A 15184-nucleotide genomic window follows, 5' to 3' on the forward strand; every position below is an offset into this window, starting at 1 on the left:
CCCGGACTACCCCAACCCCATCCACATCCACGCCCCCTGGGACTCCCACATCCTATCCAACCCCCCCTAGAACCTCTGCCCCACCCAACTGCCCCCTGCTCCGTCCCCTGACTGTCCACTGGGATCCCCTACCCCTTATCCAACCCACCCCCCTCCCACCACTGCTGCACCTCCCCCCTTACCATGCCACTCAGAGCAGCAGGAGCTTGCAGCCCCGCCGCCCGGGCAGACCAAGCCATGCTGCCCACGCTGCGGCGTGGCTGTGGGGGAGAGGGGACCACAGCGGAAGGGACAGAAAGGAGGCAGATGCTAAATGAATAGAGAGAGGGGAGATGGAATCAAAGAGGCAAGGTCCAGGAGGTAGGTTTTCAAAACTAGGAGGGCAATTTTGAACTGGAACCTGAAATGGTTGTGTGAATCAGCAGAATTTATTGAAAGTACTAGAAGATCTATCCTAGCTCTGGCTCCTCAGTGAAAAAATGGTAGTCAGGGTTAAACGTGGAAGTAAAGGACCAAATTGGAAGATGCTGTTCATAGTGGTGTAAATTACAAATCTGTTTAATGGAAAGAGCAAAATCTGGTGTAAATTACATGCTGAGCAAGTAGGTGGACATCTGGGTGTAGAAATAGGACTGGGTAAGAAAGGAGGAGGAGCCGCTTTATCTTGTACATTCCAGTTAGTTGCTTTTCCTACTACAATCCTACTCTTCTTATTCCTTTGGCATGTAACTTTCTCACACCTACTGATCTGTTACATACATTCCCCATAGGTTAGAAAGAGCAGAGGGTTCCACCAGTGGTAGGATCTTTTCACAGAGAGGGAAGACAGAGTGTGGGGAGCAGAACTATAGAAATTGGGCTGTTTGTTTATTTTTAAATCCAACTGTACTAATTTATATCACCGGTTACTAGCACATGGCTTCATGGCCTCTCTCTCTTGTCACAAATAACAAAAGCAGTGAAAAGTATGTAGAAAAATAATGGATTCATATTTTGTTAAATGGCCTAATAATATAATACTCTCCAGTGTATTGGCAAATCAGAGCTGAAGGCAAGTTAGGCAACAACTTGGGCCAATCATTTTGATCACAATATTTATTAGTCATCCTCTGTTAGCCTCCTCCTTTTGGTACTCTTCATTACTTTTAACTGTTTATAGAAAGCACTTTTACTGATGCTTTTTGAAAAAAAGCAGAAGAAATACGAACAAACACCATCATTATGAGTTGAAAATACCACTTCATGGTCATCAGTTTAAAAGCTATTACAATCAGCTGCCTCTTGTGGAATGAGAATAAGCTATGGCTCAAGGCACTTGAAATCAGAGATTAGCAGGATTCTGCACTTCCATTTCGAAACAGGGGCCACGCTACCAAACAGCTTGAGTTCCTAATTAAAAAGGGGAAAAATGTAATTTCTGAATAAATTAGAAGGGTGAAAATGAACTAAAACAAATACCCCAAAAGCATGATGGAATGGCATTTTGTAACTCTCTGCCTACCCCACAAATGCTTGCAGCTGGCTGTTATGCTCTAATGATTGCATCTCATTCTGTTTTGCCACTTGGCTTCTCCTCAGCTCCTGCCTGATCATATTTCTAAATGTCACTCACGTTTATGCAGGCCAATGCACAAAACAAAATTAATTTAACTAAGAATGGCACATTAATATTATTACTTTTGACAGCATGGAAAACTTATTAACTATAGCATGTCACAAGGCTCTTCTCCGAGTGAATAGTCTAAGTACAACATTGAGAGGAAATGTAATACGTTTGAAGGAATTTTTTTTTTTGATTACCAGACATTGTAAGAAGTCAAATAGGAATGCTTTCCCATAATTATGGTAAAATTATGTGTCTATTGTAGCCACTCTAAAGATAATCTTTGTCCTATTCTGAGAGGACAAGGGAAGCCATAGTACAGTGCCATTGCTTGATTTAAAGATATCTCTTATAATAAGTATGTGCACATTACTGCTTAGTTAGTACAGTTCTACTATCGAAAGATTGCCTGGGATTCTGAAAGCGATTGTACCAGAGATTTTAGACTGGAGATTGACATTATACCACACATCAGAAAATGTACAAGGCCAGTAGCCAGCCGAGCACTGTAATTAAAATGTTTGGATTCTAAAAGCTTAAGAATACATGTGAACAAAGCTTTATTTTGTACACACAAACCAGCTCCTAGTACATTATTATTTTTTGTATTACAGTAGCACCTAGAGGTCTCAGTCAGGAATCGGTGCTCCACTGTGCTAGGTGCTGTACAAACATGTAGCATCACTAGATTTCCGGACTCAATGACATTACAATCTTGATTAAAGACAAAAGCAAACAGATAGATTAAACAAACCAGTGTTGTGGGGATAAAGGGAAGGGTGGATAGGGTTATAGTAATACAATTATTTATAATTGCTGGTAAATTCTGCAAAATATCCCAACAGCTCTGGCTACATCCATTCCTCCAGCTGTGAAGATTCCAGAAAAAGACTATCAAGAGGTTTTAAAATCCACAAATCCTCCAGCCTCAGTATGTCGTTTAGAATGAAACACCATGGGTGTGTCTGCTTCCAGCACAGCAGGTCCTCCCTAGCTGCACACAAGAAAGCTCTGGTTCAATGTTAAATGTTTAAAAGAACAGCAACTGCAATAAGGAAGGTTTGGGAGCCTGGTAACTAAGGGGTAACTTCCAGCAGAGGGAGAACACTGGTACCCTGAGTCCGTTCAAAACTCAAGAAACAGCAGCTGGAGAGCCAGAAGATGGCCAAGAAAATTAAAGAGGATGAAAAGCAAGAAAACAGCATCAAGGAAGCCAAGAAACCTAAAATGGTGTCAATAGGAAAGAAAGAGTATGAAAAAGAGAACACAGCAAACCATGGAACTTTCAGTACTCTTGGAGCTAAGATGGTGGCGCGCAGCCTGAAAAGGACCAGCGCTGCTGGGACTGAGAAACCTGGGAAGGGGGCTTGGCACTGCAAATGAAGAAACCATTATGGATTTAGACACAGCTCTCACAGACATTAGAACATTTTTTAAACTTTATAAATATTGCAGAAGTTGTACACATACTTCATTTAAGGTCTTATTTGTACTGTATGAAGTCCTATAAAGATATTTGAGCAACTCTCTCTCCCACATGACTCTCCAAGCATACTGAGATCATATCAATTTTCTCTCTCCACAAGTTCCATCTGAGCTGTCTGTGGGAGATGGGGTCTCCAGTCACGGATCCAATCTATGGAACTCCCTTTATGGCTGTTTTGGATGCGTGGTGCAATGCAGATTGCTATTAAGATGGGTAACATCTTGATCATTCTGCCCATTCTTTTTCACAACTTCTTCTTTTGTTGGTCAGTTGATTTAAAGGAATGGCTGGTTTTTTTGTAGGAATTAGCTCTAGCTTTCTTTAATTTTATCTGAAGTTTGGACCCTGTCCCATATACTATTTCTGGAGACGAACACTTTAGTAAACTGATGCATAAAATTAGTTCCACTTAATTAACAATTGCATTATTACTTGCTTCTTTTCCAAAAGTATTTTCCCATATATACTTCCTCTGTTTCATTGCAGCTGTGTCCAATCTAGGAAGGGGGACAATACTTCTGTTTGTGAATAATACCAAGCTACAGTCACTCCTTTTTGATGATATAGTATCAGGGGGAAACTTCCTGACAAAAATGCATTAGGGCAGTGGAATAGGATTGTAAGGAAAGACATGGAACCCCCTTCACATGCAACATATACAACAAGACAGGACCAGAATACTAGCAAACGTACAATAGAGAACAATCCTGCAGCGGCGAGAAATTTGACTGGATAGTCCAATAGGTTATTTCTATCTCTGCCTTCTATGATTCATTTGCTACTTGAAAATTCAAACCTTAACCAGGATCTGGTGACATAAAAGCACATTTATTGTATACCTGTGTGTTCCTGTAGCAATCAGTATCAAATATTAACTGACACTGTTCAGTCAATAATAGATTTAAAAAAAAAATCGGGGTAGCTTTGTCAAATGTCAATGAGATGAAACATCTCCCATTGTAGAAATGGGGCAAAAGCATTAGCTTTGTTACGTATTTGGATAACTCATGCGAATGCTGAGGCTTCTTTAGGAGGGTTTTGATGCACATTGTAATATACAGGTTAATATTCAAAAAAGTAATATGAAAAGTAAGAAAATGAAGGAAATTACATCTACAATTACAAAAAAGAAAACCATAGTTACTAAAGGAAACTTCCTTGTGTGGGGAAATGTACAGCATTTATTTTGCGTGGTATAGCACTTTTAACAATTGGGTCTACAAAAGTGCAAACGAAAATTAGATTAGTCAAAATTGATTCAAATGTCCTGCCTTTCACAGAAAACATCATCAGAAGAAATTAATGTTCAGCCTGACTGATTAATATAAAAGCCTAAATGAACCAAAAACGTGCAGTATAATGTGAAACTAATTTCTGGCTTGGGCACTAATACACATAGACAGTCAGGAGAAGTAAGTTCAAGATATTAGGGTACTCAGATGATAATGCATTCAATTTTCTGAACTGGCAGCAAGGCCAGGCATCAACAACAGAGATTCCTCAATGGATTTTAAAAGTTGTTACGGAAGACAAGGAGAGGCAGAACATAAAGAACTGGGTATCAGACTATGTAGAACTTTAGAAGACTACTAGAAGCACTTTAAATTGTACCCACAACTGATTTGGGAGGTAATGGAACACATGTAGCCAGCCATCCAACCCACTTAGAAGGTGGGCTGTCATGTTCTGCACCAACTTTAGCTTCTATAGGTTGGAAGCCCTATAAATTGCACATTACACTAACTCTGCTGGGAAGTGCCATAGGTATAGATTTCTGTGACAAGGTCTGTGTTGAAGAAGAAAGAATGCAGTATCATGGTCAGCCACAAATGAAAAAAAGGCACTCAAGACCACAGCTGCTCTCTGGCATTATTTCTATGTTTGTAAGTGCAGGTGCGATCCTTAAAATGAATCTTCAGGCCCACCAGCATCATCAGGTTAAATCACAGTCAGTTCTCTCCCATCCAGATCCAAATCTTCACTCAGAACTGAGAAGCACAGAGACAGTACAATGTGGATTCAGAAGGAGATCAGAGCTGCATGTCACCTGCATATGGAAGACTGCAGCCCACAATGCCTTGTACTCTGTCCTAGCAGCCAGCAAGGGTAATGGGATGGAACCCCATGGCAATATATATTCTAAAGCCTCTTTAAAGCAGATTTCACTCTACACCATGTCATCTCTGAAGGAAGAAGGAGAGGACCTCTTCATCCATCCTTCTATCCAATCAGAGCACTACAAATGAGTCAACAAAACGTCATGGTCAGTGGCACTAAAGATTGCTAACAGAACTAAATCAATGATCTTGGAGGCTTTATTGGTTTCTTCCACTGTGGCTAGATCAAAAATGGCAGATATGTTTCTGTGCCATACCCAGGCCTGCATTTTTAACATACGCACAATGAGAATGCTCTCAGCAGAGAACGATTCACAAAAGACCAAAGAGCCATCATGAAAGAGCAACAGCACCTCAAAGTACACAGGCTAAAAAGTGCAACTAAGCTATCACTATCCAAATCACATATGCAGAATGATAGTACAATTCAAAAATAGCCAACCAGGATGAGAAGTTAGGAGATCAGTCTAACTTTTACGACGTTCTCCAATGAGGAGGGGAGGTGGAGGTGTCAATGATTTTAGTGAGCGAGAGAGAAAGTCGAGAAGGGTGTTGGTTTGACCTTCACAGATTAGTCTAGTTCTGAGAGTGATTCCAGTGTGAGAAACCCAGATGATACAGATGGTACTATACAATTCAAATTGTTCTTTACCACCTTTATAAATGTATGTTCTAAATTAATGTACAGAACAGCATTTATATCCATCTTTTGTTTTCTTAAATATTTTCTCTATGAACCCCGTATGTGCTACCTGTGAATATCTGAGAATAATAATTAGTATTATAAATTTATTATTCACCTTGATCTTTTTGACTGAAGTTAAAGACTCGCTATAATCAGTCCTACAAAAATAGATTGCGTGTATGTAACACACACTGCAAAGTCTTAAAACCTAGAGATGTCAGTCTCTTACTAGCATGGCAGGAAGGAATGCATAAAATCCTGAAACAGAAATTAACTGGAAGGGGTTTTTCTACACATTATTATTTATATTTTGTATAACTGATTAGTGCCCAGTCAGGACTAGGGTCTCACTGTGCTAGGTGCTGTATAAACACTTAATAAAAGGCTCCCCTCAAAGAATTTATATTCGAATTTAAGACATGATGCAGTCAATGGTCTTTCTAGGGGTACAACAACAACAAATAAGTGTAACAAAGATGAAGGAAAGGGGAAAGAAAGTATGAGAGTTATAGCAATAAGGACACATGATTACAGAGACCAGTTATGTGCATAACTAGATGGATCCAAAACAGTTTTTAAGATACAAAATAGGTATTAGTAATCCCTACAGGCCTTCCATCTCTCACAGAAAGGAAGGGGCCAACGGAAACATGACAATATCATACACTAACTTCTTGTAATCTAACCTTTTAAAATGGTACAGTAATTGACAGTAAAAGTCCAACACACAACGGTTTACAATACTGTGCTGTGTTTTAGACTATAGCTGCAATTTTTTTAAAAAAAGGCAATTCGTGCTACCAGTACCTACCATAGCTACAGTATGAAGTCCTTCAGCTGCCAGTTAAGCAAGATGTTAAACTAAACTGAAACACAAAAGGCTCTGAAAAGAGGCTAAATGGTTACTATGGTAATCAATGACATGGTCTAAATTGGTGTTTAAGAACTGCCAGAAAAAAGAAAATGAAGAAAATGACTAATTTCCCTTTTTCATGGACTACTACTCCCAAACCTTTGTCTTAACCTTTTCAAAAATGCATTTTTATGAAGCTTCTGGAAAGCTCTAGTTCTCCACAGAGAGGACACAGCATGGATAGCAGGAACACTGCAACACCAATGTGCCTCAATTTTTTATTTTTTTTTTTTTTGAGTGGGCCAATTTCTCCAGTATGAAAGCTGGTGTTTCCTCATCTCTATTACAATGCAGATCTCCATGCTGAGAGACTGCCAAACAAGGTCGCCAATTATTGACACCTATGATGGGGTATGATACTATTTAGATACAAATATCTGGCTCATGAACTCAGTTCATCTAACAGCAATCAGATAATGACTTTGGTCACTTACTGACGTGGGGCCAGAATCTAACCACACCCTGCATGGGTTTGTGGGGAAAGGCATGGAGCTCCCATTTCTTCTTGGACTCTTGTTAAGGGAGATGACCAGAATCCTTTTGAGGAATGCAGTTTCTGCTTCTGGACAGTACATCGCAGACATTGGTTGTCTAAAGAAGGCTGGGAAAGAGGGACGCGGGCAAACCCGTAGACACAAAACAAGGGACACATATCCACTGCCTCCTCTGCATCAGCCACCAGATGTAACAGAGCACAGAGTGTGCTGAAATCTCCTCCAGGGTGCCAGAGCTGCTGTCACAATGTGTGCACACCAGGAGACCTCAAAAGAAATTGCAGCTGACTAGACCAGAATTCCCCCTGCAGCTCCACAGCAAGACACCTGTCTAAAGCCCTCTCCCATGCATCTCCACCATAGAGGGAAGAATCTTTCTCTTGAACTGGATTTCAACCAATGTAAATGATTGGCCTACCAATCATCTGAACTAAAGACCTCAAAGTAATTGGTTGGCAGACCACTGCCTGCCGCTTAGCAATCCACGCACTCTGTAAACCTTTTAGAAAGAATTAGCTGAGATCATTTTGACCTCTCCCACCTTGTTTCTAAGAAGCTTATAGAAAAAACTGTATAACATTCCTTTCCAAATGCCATAGCATGTTAAACATTCAAGTTTAGTGAACCTGAATTATCTATTTCGTCTATTCTCTGTCCTGTACTTCAACATGAAAAAAAATGAATTTGTTTAAAAAAAAAAAAAAAAAGCAAAGTTTCTCTCTGCTATTCGTACCTTTCTTGTTGTAACTCCATTTTGCTCCACTGACCTTCTGCACACTTGTCAGGAATGTACTCTGTCTGGTATTATTCGTTGTCAGGAATGTACTCTACCTGGTATACTTTTTTTTTGTATATTGATTGGTAAAAGAGGTTTTAACACTAGCTGCAAATATATCGATGCAGGGAAGAACTTTTTCAGCAGATTAGGTCGAGATGCATTTCTACGTGTGGAAGTCAAATGGGTAATTAACTTGTTTCTGACAAATAAGAAACACATGGGTTTCTGACCTCAGAACACACTCTGTTCAGCCTGCTACCCAGAAACAGAAAGGCCCCAAAGAGGCAGATTTTAATACCACCGCGGAATATTTGGTTTCTTTTCTACTGTCTTTGCTGGTATGCTTAATGGCTGTATCTCCATATAATCTGAGGTGAATCTAGACACACAAATTGGCTTTTGTTCCCTTTTGATTTCAATGAGCCAATTAAATCCCTCATTTATGTCATAAAAATGCCCATGACCACCATATGCACATTTCTTTCCAGAGCGGGCGTACAGAAAGAGGATGCTATTTCAAGGAAGGTGTGTGGTAGGATTACCAACAGCATGAATGTGAAGGGCCCTGAAGGAAATATATAGTTCTGCAAATCCTGAAACAAAAGTTCCAAGCAGCAGCGTTTACCCCCCTATTCATCTCAGTGGGGTGTTATCTCTGAAGTTAAAACATTTCATGGTGCAAATTTCCTGGTAAACAGCAACTAATTTAAGTGATGGTGATTTTAACATCCAGCTAAGATGCTTTTTCCACAAACCTAATCTGCCTCGCAGGTTCCAAAAGCCCCAATTGTCCCCTATCTCTCCGGCTGAGAAATGCTATAACACAGCATGGTGCATTGATAATACAAAATTCTGCACCACCATAACAATTTTAAAAATGTAAAATAATTTTAATATGTAATTAAACACCACAGTGGAAAACACAGAAGTTCATTTTCATATTCAGTTAAATAAAAACTTCAATTTTAAAAAATGTGCCTGGCACGGTGGACAGCATCTCCATAGGGATAATGATATTTTCCTTTGTAAAGCACTATATACGGAGCTACGTAAGAGCCAAATATTATTCTTAGAGATGGAAAAGGCCTATTAGATCATTTGTCCATCTTTTATATAACAGAAAATGACTGGTGAAGTGAACTGCTCTTTGTATAAATGACCTTAACTCTCGCTTACAGAGTTTCTGCACCGGGCATTCAACAGACTAGATGGCTTAATTGGCATCTTCCATCTTTAATTTCTATGAAGCTTGCTTAAGTGTTAAAATAAGAAGTCCCCCCTTGAAGCCCAACTTCTATCTCCTTATCTTCAGGTACTGATGGTCCTCAACACAGCAGAACCACTGTGTATGGAAGGGGAAGGATACCAGTAGTCCACACAAAAAAATCTCTGCAGTGGGTGCTGGCAGCCCTTCTCCCCAGGGAAGGGAGTTATTAGGGTTGTGGAATTTACTCCAGGCCTTAATGGCTCTGCTCCTGCTCTGCTGTCCAGGAGGAAGATTCTCTCCTTCCCCCCACAGAGATCCCAATCAGCCAGTTGAGTTCCTTGGACTGGTCACTGGGGCTGCATCTGGGCCTAAGTGCAAATATTGTTAAAATGTCCAAAGGAAAACAAATTAATCATGTGCAGTAAATGAAGGTGACATTCAAAAAGATTCACAAAGCAATAAGCATTAAGGAGGTCTCTCTGGTCCACTGTACTGGAGTGTTAACATCCACATGATGCATATAAAGTTAGTGGAAACAACAACATCTGGTCTATGCCACAGAGGAGCAAACTCCTTTCAACACCTTTTTTTCTACATTCTCTGCCCAAAATTTTACATGCCAGAGTTGGTGCAGGAAAAGAAGTCCTTCCATCAATTCCACTTTCCAGTCATGTGAGCCTGAAGAATACGTTATATCAGCAGCAATTATGCACAAAGATAGCAGGAGTAAGGTAAAATGGATTCTGGGCATGTAGTTCATGCGTAATGGACTGCTCAATATCAGGCAATCATTGAGCAGAGTGACCCTGTTCTTTAAAACTCGCATAGTGCATAACAAATCCTTATATAGAGACTTTTGTCTTTCAAGGGCTTTACAACATTAACTTATTAATCATCCTTTCCCAAGAGAGATGGAAAAAGATGGCATTCAAATTTGACTGGGTCATAAGAGTAGAAGGAAGCTTCTAATATCTCATTAAATCCTCACCCTCTGACTTCTTCTGAGATGCTTTTAGGAAGAGGCTGAGAAGCACAGAAGAAGTTTGTGGACAAAAAGGAGGCTAACTGCTCAACAGATGCTTTTCTCCTCTGTGATTGTACTGTTCATTAAAATGTAGTGCAACAACTGAATTCCATGTGAAGGGTGATAAAACAGGATCTTCATGCTAAAGTCGATTGAGGTCACTTAGGTGACTCTTTCAAAGTGATTGCTCAGGACTGCTATTAACACACTTTGGAATACATCTTACTTCAGGGTCATAATTTAAAACATTATGAGCATTTCAGCATCTGACTTCACGTCTACTTAATTGCCAATTTATCTATAATTCCACTTAGTAACAAGTTGTTAGGACCCAAAAAACCTAACTGATGTAGTAAGCAAATAAATTACATGATATTCCTCATATAATGGATATTATAAATGAACGGACTATATACGGATTTTGCTTTTCAATGATGAACATTACATTCTGCAGTTATTATATGTGGAATATGCTATAAAATGTCGCTGCAGTAATCTAACATAATTACATTTGTCCATACAATTTTGGCCAATTCCTTAGGATTTTATCCTATTTTTATCATGTTTGGTTGTAATTAGTAGACGAGGTTGCCGTACCATGCTCATGAGCACTAACAAGACATAGGCCTGGGTCCACTGCTGTACATCTAGCCTAGGTAAACTCTATTCTTGTCTTTGTAGTGGCAGTCTTGTAGGTAGTAACGCTGAAGCAAAAGATGGTGTTTGATGTGCACATTTGAAGCTAAAACCCAGATTGATTCAGAATCAGTGCTAGAACCTGAGCTGTAGAAGCTGTAAGGATTTAGAACACTAGAACCCAGGTCTTCAGGTGGCTGACTTTTCCACTCCACCACCCGGCAGCCATCACAGAGCTGTGATTAAAGCACTATAAACTCTGGGCAACTAAGCACCTCAGGAAGTGCTGCACACAGAAGACCCAACTGACAGAATGCCCCATGACCTCTGATGGGTCCAGGTGCACTATTCAAACATAGAATAAGTTTCAGGAAACTGTCTGTGCAACTTGGCAGTATCTGGCCTGTTGCTACCACAGACCCTCCTATTGTTCTGTACTTTGGACCCTGGCTCTGTTCTCCAGCTCTGACTCTTGGCTTAATCCCTGGCTCCAGCTACAATTTCTGACTAGACCCCGACTCTAGTGCCAACTGTTCGTTTGACTGTCAGCTCCTGACTCCTGGTTCTACCCACTAGGCCAGACTCCCCATGATCTGGTAATGACAGGAGCAAGTTGAAAGGTATTATTATTTGCATGCATGCATGCAGTAGAAGTTTGCTATTAGCCTACCAAACCAGACTCTCTTGCTCTCTTTTTCCTCAATTACAAAATATCCAGACTCCTTGTATCTTCATATAAAGTAGACTACCATTATTTTAAAATGTTTCCTCATTTGTAAGTAGAAAACAGTATTTTGGGAATATCCTAAGATCCTAAACCAATGCAGGCTGTTCAAATCCTGAGGGCGCAGCCCCTTAATCTTTGGAGAGAAGAACAGGGCACCAAACATAAGTTATTCTGTCCTCAGAGCAAGCTCTGCCAGAGATTCTCCTGAGTCAGGTCTTGCCATTAGGCTGTTTGGTATCATCACTGCAGAGTTAGGGAGCAGATTGTAACATTGCTGATAGCTAAATGCCAAGAAATAGAAAATATAAAACAAGGAAATGTCCTGCAAAATAAATCTCTCCAAACCATTTACAGATTTCTCTCTGTTGTTCTTGGAGAGACTTAGGTTCCAGAATTAGCATAAGCAATGAAGTTTTTCTGAATCAGGCTCAACATAAGACTCTTTGGATGAAATCCATTGCATAGAACCCAAATAACTGGGTTAGGTGGGCTTATCTTCCTTGCAGTTATAATGTTGGATCATATTAAAGAAGTTCTGTATTAAAATCACAAATGAGTTTGATTCCCCAGAGTTTAAATTCCAGGGTATTACTAATTAAGAGGTCTCTTGGTTTTTGGTACTGTTTCTCTCCCTCTATGTGTGAAACTTGCAATCTGCTAATTGTGTTAGTACATTCTAAGACAGAGTCTGTTCTCAAAGCAATTCACAGAGAGAGACTCAAAGCAATACTCTAACAACAGAAACAGCACCCAGAGACTCCCCGCCCTTTTGTTGTATTAACAATTGTGATTAAAATAGAGATAGAGGATGTATGTGGATGGATGCTTGGTGTGGATAATAACTGAATGATCAGGGAGGTGCCAGCCTAAGAATCCAGTGTCCATTGGCTGAAGAAGGCGTCAAGTGGAAATAACCAGAGGACCCCACCCCCGGAGGGCAGACTGGAATCCACCCAACAGCCTCAAGGATGGGAGAACCAAAGAACAAGATAACATCTTGGAGCCGTCAGGAATGTGCTATCTGCTGATTGATTCAGCAACAGCATGATGAAGCAATTCCCATAGACTGGCATAGGAAGAAATTCCTATAAAAATAGACTCTAAAAAGTGAGAACTTTGGGGTCTGATTCTGCAAACCAACTTCCAGGAGCATCAGATGAGCATCTGACAAGGCCCTGCTCCCTCCTCATGTCCAGGCCACCTGGCCAGTGGCTTGGCATGAGCAACTCTAAGGCTGGTAACTATGATAACAACCTTGCAGAACCTGTGTGTGTGGGTGTGTGTGTGTGTGTGTGTTTGTATGAATGAATGTGTGAATAAATATGAGATTGAATGGAATGTTATAGCTATAACTAACTGCTTACTATGATTCTTTCTGTATTCACAATAAATGTGGTATTTTGCCTTTTTCCCTTTAATAAGATCCTGCTGGTTTTTATTTTATTGGTACAACAATAACCCAAGTGTTGCCCGCAACTTGAGTCCTATCACACACACACACAAACCTGTAACTTGAGCCTGGTGGAACTTTTAATTCAAGTTGGCTAGCCCACTGTGAGCACAGGCTACAGCCTGAATTAGCACAACTCACCAGCTGCTAGTACAACCACTCTTTGCCGTAATCCAAGCACTCTGTGTAGCGCAAGGATTAATTTTCACTCAGATTAGGTTAACTCAAGAGGAGTCAACTTGAATTAACTCTGCAGTGAAGAGGTAGCCTTAAATGTGAGTGAAGTGCTGAGTGGTTTAAGAAGTGAAATCCAACCCCTATAACATGGGGCAAGAGGTGGGGGGTAAATACTGGTTATCAACATAAGGAAAGAAGTTCAGAATTGCCTTTCCCCTTGTCATTGATCTCACCCAAGGGGACGGGTGGGGAAGGATTGTTCCCGCACCACAATTCCACGCGCAGAGGAGACCCTCTGCATGCTAATTTCCCCCTACTAGGTGAAAGGGAACCTTGGCTAAGCCTCTCACTGACACTTTTAACAACACAGTTCAGAAAGCACCTCTACTATATTAACTACATCCAGATATCTCCTGGCTTGTTCCTTGAATTCCTGCTTACCTCTCTTCTTACTACATTTTGAAAACATTATATGGTGCTATAAGGGAGGTACATTATGACACTTTTGTTTGCAAAACACAATACAGTATCACGCTAAACTGCATTGTATTGCACTGCACGTTGCATAAATTGGTTAGTAAAGAACCTGTAAGTGATTTTAGACTAGTGAATGTTTTCAAAAAACTCTTATGCAATCACCATAGCATTATTATCCTCATCTGAATAAGTCCTTTAGAATCTAAATGGAGAATAACAAAATCCATTCTGAGGAGACTGCGTGCAAGGCTCATCTTTCAGAGATCTACTAAGAACAGTGCAAAATCCAATATTCTTAAACAAAGAGCTCTTCTCTTCTAGTCTTTGGAGGTTTGTATAAGTCTGTCATGGGTGTGGGAAAGGAGAGGGGGGAGCAAGGTGGAAGTAAGGTCTGAGTCTATTGCGTGAAAATGCTTATCTATCAAATGCATCACAGTTTGCACAACAACCCTCCCCTCATTCAAATCACTCCTAAAATCCCACTTTTTCCATGATGTCCACAAGAAATGAGTTTAGAATAATTAACGACAACAACAAAAATGCCACAACTGGCACGGGTGCCGTGATAGCTTTGTATACTGCAGTGCTGTCTATTGTCAAAAGGACAACTCTCTAACATTAAGAAATCTAAACTTAATCTAAGCCTTCAGCTAACCTAAACAATGATAATTTTCCACATTTATTGGAAACTCACATGAATAGATGTGGCATATAATCAGAGATATAAAAAGAAATTGGAAATTTACTATTGGAATGTATTTAGTGGTTGGATTCAATCATCCACAAGACAAAATATTTTTATGCAGTAGGAAATTTTTCCATGTCAAATTGCCTAATGGTTATAAAAGGAAATCGCCACATAATAATAGTTGGAAACCAAACCAAACTAGATTATACACAAATGGAAATTCTCCTCTGTACATATGATACCTGGAATATAGCCAGGAGCGATTAGGCAGCAATAGAGAAGAGAATTAAGCTTAAAATGAATGAGAAATGGGAATTATTTGGTCTTTTGATGTATGTGTTTGAGATTTAGGGACCTGATTTTCAAAGGGACAGAAGCCCTGAGCTATGCACAATTGTACATCTGACCTGCATGAATAGCAGCTATTATCTTTATTTGTTATTCATATTGTGATCACATCTAGAAACACCAATCAGAATCAGTTCCACATCATGCTTGGTGCCATACAAACTTAGGGTAGCACCAAAGACCTTGCAATCAAATTTGAAACTGCTTCAGTGAGTGAATATAATTAACAAAGAGAGAAGAATAGAGGGAGGATGAGGGAAATGATTCATTCTTGGGGTTATTTACCCTAGCTCCAGGCATCTGGGGAAAACATTCTAGGGGGGCAGTGTTGAACCAGCTCTGCCTGGATCCTGCAGCAGTGGTTCCTGTCCTGT

The 15184-nt window shown here is 40.1% G+C and overlaps 1 protein-coding gene across 8 annotated transcripts in view; it reads right to left on the reverse strand.

The window, feature by feature from the left end:
- The window catches only part of SYT1 (synaptotagmin 1), a 511405-nt gene that overhangs the window by 88365 nt on the left and 407856 nt on the right, over positions 1 to 15184 (reverse strand). The gene's annotated exons all lie outside the window — the stretch shown is intronic.

Source organism: Lepidochelys kempii, chromosome 1 (genome assembly GCF_965140285.1).
Source record: "Lepidochelys kempii isolate rLepKem1 chromosome 1, rLepKem1.hap1, whole genome shotgun sequence".
In the NCBI taxonomy this organism is placed as follows: Eukaryota; Metazoa; Chordata; order Testudines; family Cheloniidae; genus Lepidochelys; species Lepidochelys kempii.